General features: G+C 39.1%; 1 protein-coding gene across 6 annotated transcripts in view; it reads left to right on the top strand.

Annotated features, from left to right (window-relative positions):
* The first annotated feature begins 240 nt into the window (after window positions 1-240).
* The window catches only part of SOX (sulfite oxidase), a 67,481-nt gene continuing 58,724 nt past the window's right edge, over window positions 241-8,997 (top strand). For 3 of the 6 annotated variants that reach the window (XM_087665032.1, XM_087665033.1, XM_087665035.1), the window contains exons 1-2: window positions 250-395; window positions 2,779-2,855. The gene's annotated coding sequence lies outside the window, so the exon portion shown is untranslated. Of the gene's footprint in view, window positions 396-2,778; window positions 2,856-8,997 lie in introns of all 6 variants that reach the window. The other 3 variants (XM_087665036.1, XM_087665030.1, XM_087665034.1) reach the window with 3 other exon arrangements.

The raw sequence follows: 8,997 nt of genomic DNA, 5'->3' as shown, positions 1-8,997 counted from the left end.
TTGCTAATAAGTCTAACATTGGATGAACAAGTGATAAGTCTACATACATATCATAGGGCCTACATATGACAATAAATATTGTTAATAATTTCAAACTACTAAAAATATATGAATGTACAGGGACATTCTACAAGACAGGCTAGAGAGAGAGAGAGAGAGCCTTATATGTAATATCAATTATTTAGGGGCCCTGAACGAATCCGGAAGCACGGTGGAACTTGGGCATATGCTAATTCTTTAATCATAAAAGCAAGTGGACATCCCAATGCCATTTATTATTAAGAGATTAAGAGATGAGGATTTGGAAGAGAGAGGAAAGAGGGGTGGGGTCATCCTGATACATGATTTTGTAAGGCATTGCTGAGTTCATCTCTCCTACTTCCCCAAAATTTCAGGCATGGCTCTCTCTCTCTCTCTCTCTCTCTCTCTCTCTCTCTCTCTCTCATTCTCTGTGTCTGTCTGTCTGTCTCTCTCACAGCTGTTGTCTCACAGTTCAATTCTTAGATTCTCCGAGACCAGAGATAAAATAATGGGTTTAAGTAGTCGTGGTGGTTGTTGATTTGGATGTTAGAGTCTGCCCGAGTAATCGGGTTTCTGTAAACTTTAAGTAGAAGAAGTTGTTGATTTGGATGTAAGAGTAATTGGGTTTCTCTCAAACTTTAAGTAGAAGTTGTTGTTGATTTGGATGTTAAGAGTACCTGGGTTTCTGTCAAAGTTCAAAGCAGTAGTAGTTGTTGATTTGAATGTTAAGAGGCTGCACCAGTAGATGAGTTTCTGTCAAATTGGAATATACATTAAGCTATGAAGATTAGGCTGTTGGCCTCATAATCAATGATGATCATGGCAGAGGAAGACCAATTTGTTCGTCATTGAATCTTGATCTTGCAGGTACTTTATAAGCTAATGATACTAACTGTGTTTTCAATGGTTGTGAATCTTTGAGAGGATTCATTTGATGATACACCAGGGTTTGCAAAGAAAAACAGTGTACAAACAGACTAACAACTGAACTCAGAACAGACAAATGAAGAACGAGATATGATTGAATTAATTACAGGATGAACTCAATGAACAAAACAAGTATGCGAGGTATGTGGTAGAAGAAATTCCCACGGAGTAAAGGGCTGTTCAACAGCCATTGCCTTTCATGGAAGCAGGCTGAGGGATGAGGAAGGAGTGTGTTATTCTTTGATAGATCCCAAACATAGCAAACCAAAAGCACGATGTTGGATCTGATGAAGCCAGTCTAGATGGCAGTGATGACAGCAACTGCCAAAGACAGCAATCCTAGAATGTGTGCATGTTGCCGAGGCTGAGGAAACGGAAGTGGAGCAGTAAATTGCAACAGCACTTTGACAATCGAGCAAACCAGGGCGGAAATACAAACACCACGATGCAAATGACCAGCATATCAATGCACAAACAGCAAAAAAAGATCTGGCACATAGGCCAAGCTGATCTCTCATGCAGAGAGTCTCTCTTTGACATAATGACAGTGCACCTCAATGTGCTTAGTGCGAGCAGGGAACATTGGGTTTCAACTACCATTGTGCTCTGACTGTTGATGAAAATGGTGGTGGCAAATGGCCGTCCAATACCCAAAACAACCAAATAATATCTAAGTCAAATACACTTAGTACTTGTGGAAGCCATCTTTTACTTAGCTCACAACTTAAAGTGGCTACAGTAGTGGGCTATTTCTTGATTAACCATGATATGCATAAGGTACCAAGCATGAAGCAAAAGTCACTTGTGGATACAAGAGTGTTGTAACAACTAGCTTAGTTAGAATGTAAATTTGGTAGGAATGATCCCTCCAGGATAAAAGAGCCTAAGGTATTAGTATCACTCAAATAGCGAAAGACACGCTTCAGTGTTTGGTAATGCTTGGTGCATGGCCTATGTAAAATTTTGTTCACTTGTGAGATTTCAAACTGAATATTAAGTCTCAGCATGCATATACAAATACAACATCTAATAACCTATCGGCAGAGAAAGATATTAAAGCAGTCTATGACATGTGAAGCTTAACTTCAAACTTGTCTTTATAGGGATAGCAATAGGCTTGCAAACCCAAGATGCTTGCTTTAGACCATACAATACCTTTTTAATGTGCACACTTCTTTTTCTTGCCCTTTTTGAACAAAACCACATGGGATGAAATACATATACTTATGTGAAACACCATTCAAAAAGTGCAATTTTAATGTCCTAATGATGTACGTTCTAGCCATTATGAGCTGATAATGCACACAATGCTACAGGTATTATATGGCAAGTTGGAGCAAAGGTCTCATTAAAGTGAATGCCTTTTTGCTGAGCATAACCCTTGCCATGAGTCTAGCCTTATAGTGAGGATCCATACCACCTTCTAGCTTACATTTCAACTTTAAACCCACTTAGTATTGATGGCGTGTTTGCTAGGATGCAAGCCACATAAGAACCAAGTGCCATTCTTGACAATATTATCATACTCAGATTACACTAGAAGCCTTTTTAATTTTTTGAGTTTTGTGTCTCTTCAAAAGAAACATGCTTATCCTCATCACACATATTGGAAACAACCAATGCCTAACAATTTGATGTACAAGACACTATACGAGTCAAAATAAGTACGACTAGACAAAGGTGTATTTCATTTTATTGTCATGTAATGTTTGTATGGGCCGTATTAGTGTAATTGTGGACCCTTCAATTTGTGCTCTCATAAACAAGTGTATCATTTACATCTTACATCAGAAATAGTTTGATTTGTGGACTCATTAGAGACTTGCACAGGTTGAAAATCAACTTATTTGGTGCTACATTTGACTATCCATCATTAAAAAGAGCCACAAGGGTGTCATATATGCTTTGTAAGTATACATTTATTTCCTTAGTACATGAAAGTAAAGCTTATACAACATCTTCCACTAAGACAATATCATGGCTGACCAAAATATACTTAGTTTGTGGATGATAACTTGCAATGCTTGCTTTTAAAGCTATAATCAATAAAGTGTAAGAGACGGGGAATACGAGGATAAAATAGTGGAGGAAAATGCCTTCAAAATTGGCCAAAAATGACCCACGAGCTGCTAAATTCGGTCTTCCAACCTCCAAACTTAGTCCATGCCACCATTAATGCTCCTAACCTGCAGTCCGTGTGGTGCAGAGATCCTTGGTAACTCCATTGCTGCTCCATGTCATGTTTGTACCTGTGTACTTGTGGCTTTTAGTTCTGTATGATTGAAAAAGGATAACTAAATGGAATATTGGCCAATTGGATCAAAAACCTATGGCTCTAATACCAATTGTCAAAGAGAGGACTGGGCGGAGAGAAAAAGGAGAGAAGATTGCAGAAGAGAGAAGTAGAAGAGAGAGAAAGAGAGTGACAAGGATAGAGAAAAATTAGAAGAAGAGAGAGAAAGACAGAAAAGGAAGGAAGGAAGCTATGAAAGCTGGAGAGAGGGAGAGAAGATGAAGGAGACTTGTTATTATAATCTGATGAGAAAAGATGTCAAGTCCCTTACATCTTATATACCCGCCAGTGTAGTAGGTATTTTTCTCCATTATTTTATCCCTGTATTCCCTGTCTCTTACACAAAGATACATTTTAGAGCTTTGTCATCCAATGTTTTGCAATGTTGTAAAGGTACAAATGGATAAGCTAGGCAATGAAAAATACACAAGTGAGCAACAAATGGCTTTTTGCTATGCCAAGCCTCATATGGAGTGACAGATTGCAATGCTTTTATAGGATGCTTATTTAGTACGCAAGTTGCGTATATAAAAGTCTCAAGCTTGAAACTATGTTGCAAAGCTTGGCTTTTGATCATACATTTTGCCATCTCATTGAGAGATCCATTCATTCTCTTAGTTGCATCACTTTCTTGAGGTGTATAAGGTTCTCTATATTGGTGTTTATCCCATGTTCAAGCCAAAATGCATTGTAATTCTTTAGATATGTACTTCTCCCTCTTTGATTAGAATAGAGATTGCTCACTTTAGATCTTGGCAAATTTTTAGTCATATAAAATGCATTGTAATTCTTTAGATATGTACTTCTCCCTCTTTGATTAGAAAAGATTTTGTTCACTTTAGATCTTGACAAATCTTTAGTCATATATACCAAATGCTTGAAGTATAAGAACACTTTGGACTTAGCTTTTAAAGGATACATCCATGCATGCTTGAAGTAATCATCAATAAGAGTCATGAAGTATAGGTAATTGCCAAAAGATGATGTTTGCATCAGATCACAAATATCATTGTATACAAGTTGCAGTTTGTAAACAACTTCCACTAAACTCTCTCTTGGAAAGGAGTATGTTGCATTTTCAACAAGATGTACCTCTCACAAATATATTTTATAGATGTCTCAACAGTAGGCAATGATGACATCATGTCAGACTTCTGTAGACGTAGCAAACTAGCAAAATTCAGATGACTAGAGCATGCATATCAAATTCTTGCATTTGAAATAACCGGTGAATTTGCAATAGCATATACCATATCTTCCACACATCTCCCATAATTGTTGAGCTTGTTCAATCGATAATATAGTGAACTAGATGTAGCAATTATATCACCCCATTATAGATCATGAATAGTACATTTGTCATCCACAAATTTGACAATTAAATCAAACTTGATGTAGCAATTGTGCAAGGTGATTTCTGAAATTTTCAGCAAAGATGTCTCTATTGACAAGCACTTTGCATGTAATTGGTTGATACAACCGATAGCCTTTGCTCTCAGTACTGTACCCAATAAAAATGCATCTAATCGCTTTGTTCTGCAGCTTCTCTATCTTTTGAAACAGAACATGAGTGTAGGCAAGACATCCAAAAGTATGCATATGTACAACCATTGGCATTCTGTCATTCCATGCCTCCTAAGGTGTGTGTGTGTGTCTTTGATGCTTGAGTAGGTGAACAATTCAACACATGGCAAGTTGTATGAATCATATCCACCCAAAACTTATTTGGCAAAGACTTTCCATTGAGCATACGTTTGGCCATCTCCATAAGAGATCTATTCCTGTGCTCAACAGAACCATTCTATTGCGGTGCATAAGGCATAGCGCATTGATGAATAATGCCCCTAGAAGAAAGAACTGCTGTAAATTCCTTTGACATGTACACTCCTCCTCTATCAATGCAGAGAGTAACCAATTTGCAGCCACTAGAGTTTTCAGCCATGGCAATAAGATGTTGAAGCATGAGAATACCTTTAACTTCACCTTCAAGCCAACTACCCAAGTGTGATGTGCTCAAGCATAGATAAAGAAACACAAAGTGCACGACAAGCACTCAGTGTAATGAAGAACTCAAGAGATCTTAGAAGATCAATGAAGAATGAATGTTGATATGCTGAGTATGCTGCAAAGGGGTCTCAAATCTCCATGTCTCGAGGACTAGGGATGAGGTGAGCTGACAGTGCTGTCAAAGATTCTTAAGGACAGCTCCGAGAGTGTGTTGTACTTGGACAAATTCCGAAATGCAGCACCAACCGGCTCTAATGTTGATACTGGATGATGATGGCAGTAAACATGCAGGTGTACCAGTCAAAACGCACGTATGATATTGACATCAGCAGTTCGTATGACAGCTGGAAGATAGAAGAGTGCTGAGGAGCCCGGTATCATTGGTAAACACAGGCTGAAATCTGATAAGGATTGGCTAAGATGAGTTGATAGCTCAGTTGGAGCAAAATGCAGTTGTAGAGGGTCACCAATCAGGTTGCCAGCTGTAGGGAGATGTTGCCAGCTGAAACACAGGTGCGGAGGGCAGCAACTGGTTGTGGGCAGCAGGTGATTGATGGAGAGTAGTTGTGTGCAATCCTAAATTGATGGCAATGTCCTCTAGGCGGGCAATAGCAGGCAAAAGACGGCAATGAGCTGATGAATGCTCAGCAGCTCCTTTGGATGGGGTGTGGGCTGTCACGGACATGCCATAATCAAGAGTACGGATTAATTCTTGCTCATGCCATATGAATCCATGCCCCATGCACCCTTAATAGGACATCCTTGAGCCAACCATGCAAACCCAGCCTTGCCATGTCATCATAGAACCTTCTAGAAGACAGGCCATGTCATCGCCTACATCACCGATGATGTCATCATGGAACATTCTAGAAGATCTTTAGCCATCCTCCAACACCTATAAAAGGAGGGGCTCGCCATAAAACTCCTCAGTCTTGCCAATGCTAGTCTTGGGAGCTTAAGAAGTACAGACGTCCAAGTAAGTAACTTCGAGTTCTAGTTCTAGTTCTTGTCTGGTCATGGTATCTAGTCTTGTCTTATCTTCCATTATACTCTTGTTGTCTTGTCACCTTGTAATCTTGTAGTATGAGATCTTGTATAGTACTGTCTTCTATCTTGTTCATCCTCGCCGAGGGAGATCTTGTAATTTTAATATCTTGTATCCATACCTACAATCCTGAGTTGTGGGATCCTTCATATACTATCGAAACCTATCGTCTATACCTAAGGTCGCGGGTTGTGGGATTTTCCGTACCTTGTTAAGTTATCATTGTATCTTGTGCCGCTACTACGTGGGATTATCTTGTAATCAGAGTTTTTGTAACGTATCTTGTATCTAGTCTAGTCTCTCGAACAACAAATTCAAGACTTGAATGAATGACAAGTGCAACTTCAAATAGAACACCCTATGCATCTAGGCCTTGTGCTTCAAGAGATGCAAGACCAGATCCGAGACTTGCAAAACAATAGAGGAAGTGATAAGATGATTCCGTATATTTATCAACCCCCAACAAGAGAACCCAAGATCAGCATGTTAGAGAAGCTCAAGGGTGACCATTTGAAGTTCAGGGGATTTCTGCAGCAAGTAAAGCTCTATATCCGCATGCAACCGGATAGGTATCCAGATGATACTTCCAAGGTGGGATTCATTGGGACTTTGCTTTGTAATCAAGCTTTATCATGGTTTGCTCCAATCTTGGAAAAGAATATACCAGTATTTCATAACTATGAGGCATTTCTTTGCGAGCTCACTTTCACTTTTGGAGATGCAAACACTGGTCGAGTAGTAGAAACAAAACTTTGGAAGCTACGACAAGGTAACCACCATGCCTTTGCTTATGCATCTGAATTTAGGCAATTAATCTGTGACCTCACTTGGCACGAGGAGTATTGTATTAACCAATTCAAATGGGGTCTTCAAGATGACATCAAAGTCCTCATGTTCACTATGCTTGAGGCAAAAATGTAGAACGATTATAACATGCAAGACATCCAGTGTGATAATAGATTGTTCGAGAGGAAGCAAGAAAAGCGAGAAGGATTAAGGCCTCGCCAATGGAACCTAGCCGCAATCAGAGAAGAAACCAAGCCCGAACCAATGGAAATAGATAGTACCAAATTTCAGCCCTTGATCCTGCAAGAAAAGCAAAGACAAAGAGAGAATCATCTATGCCTATATTGTGGAAACCCTAGGCATATCGCCCTAAATTACCTAAATAAGAGGACAAGAACCCCAAGAGTATTTGCAACCATCCTTGAGTAGGAAAACGAGGATGTCTAATTGTAAATGAGACCATACAACCGGACCTTGATATAAAAAAGGGTCTCTTGATCCTAGCCACACCCATGGAAACTTTTCTTGTTACAGTCTACATGAACCTGCCGAGAAAGACCATTTTTCTCAAAGCCCTGGTTGATTCCGAGGCCTCCACATGTTTCATTGATGATGGCTTTATGAATAGATATCAGATTCTAGTACTCCAAAAGATCAATCCTGCAATAGCTGAAGTTGTGGATGGAAGACCTCTAGCATTTGGAGATATTACCAAGGAAACATGACTACTCATGGTAACTCTTGGTGACCACAAATCTCGTGTATGCTTTAATGTCATATCTAGTCCTACAAATCTAATCATCCTTGGGATACCTTAGCTAAAGAAGCACAACCCAAAATTTGATTGGGTTAAGCAAAAGATTACGTGTTGTGAAATTGAGGAAAGTCAGTATATCTAGGAGTCAAAGCCTTTATGCATATATCAAGGCAAGAACTGACCTATATGATATATCATATACCAGCTCAAGAGTCTATTAAGGATGAGTTAGTCAAGCTACCAAGCCAGTATTAAGAATTCCAAGTTGTCTTTGAAAAAAAGAATGCAGATCTCTTGCTTGAACATAGACCATATGATTGTGCTATAGAACTCCATGAGGGGGCTTAACCACCTTTTGGATCCATCTACAGGCTATCCCCTGATGAACTAGCTGAACTACTCAAAAACATTGATGAAAACATAGCCAAGGGGTTCATTACGCACTCGAAGTCTCTTGTTGCTAGAGCCCCAATTTTGTTCATAAAGAAGAAAGACAGGTCACTTTGAATGTGCGTGGATTATCAAGGACTTAACAAGATAACAATTAAGAATCGATACCCTCTGCTGTTGATACCAGAGCTCTTGAAATGCCTTGGAAAAGTCAAGATCTTCACAAAGATTGATCTACGAGAGACTTACAATCTTGTATGGATCAGAGAAGGAGATGAATGTAAGATAGCCTTCCGCACAAGGTATGGTCACTTCGAGTATGTTGTTATGCCATTTGGTCTCACCAATGCTCCTGCAGTGTTTCAACATATGATGAATGATATCTTCTGAGAGTATCTAGATGATTTTGTAGTTATATACTTGGATGATATTTTGATATTCTTAAAAGATCCAAAGGAGCATGAGCACCATGTAAAATTAGTTTTGGAAAAGCTAAGAGAAAAATGATTATATGCAAAACTTGAGAAGTGTTTTTTCCATCAGACAGAAGTGGAATTCGCAAAACTTGAGAAGTGTTTTTTCCATCAGACAGAAGTGGAATTCTTGGGGTACAATGTCTCCCAAAGAGGTATCTTCATGGACCCCAAGAAGATCAAGACTATTTTTGACTGGTAGATATCCACATGTGTCCACGATGTCCAATGTTTCCTTGGCTTTGTCAACTTCTATAGGATATTTATCAAGGATTACTCAAAGATAGTCGCACCACTC

The sequence above is a fragment of the Lygodium microphyllum genome, chromosome 24 (assembly GCF_053477565.2).
Source record: "Lygodium microphyllum isolate KBCC chromosome 24, Lygodium_microphyllum_v1.1.10, whole genome shotgun sequence".
In the NCBI taxonomy this organism is placed as follows: domain Eukaryota; kingdom Viridiplantae; phylum Streptophyta; class Polypodiopsida; order Schizaeales; family Lygodiaceae; genus Lygodium; species Lygodium microphyllum.
Note: the sequence above shows the minus strand (reverse complement) of the source record. Positions and strands in the feature narration are given on the sequence as shown.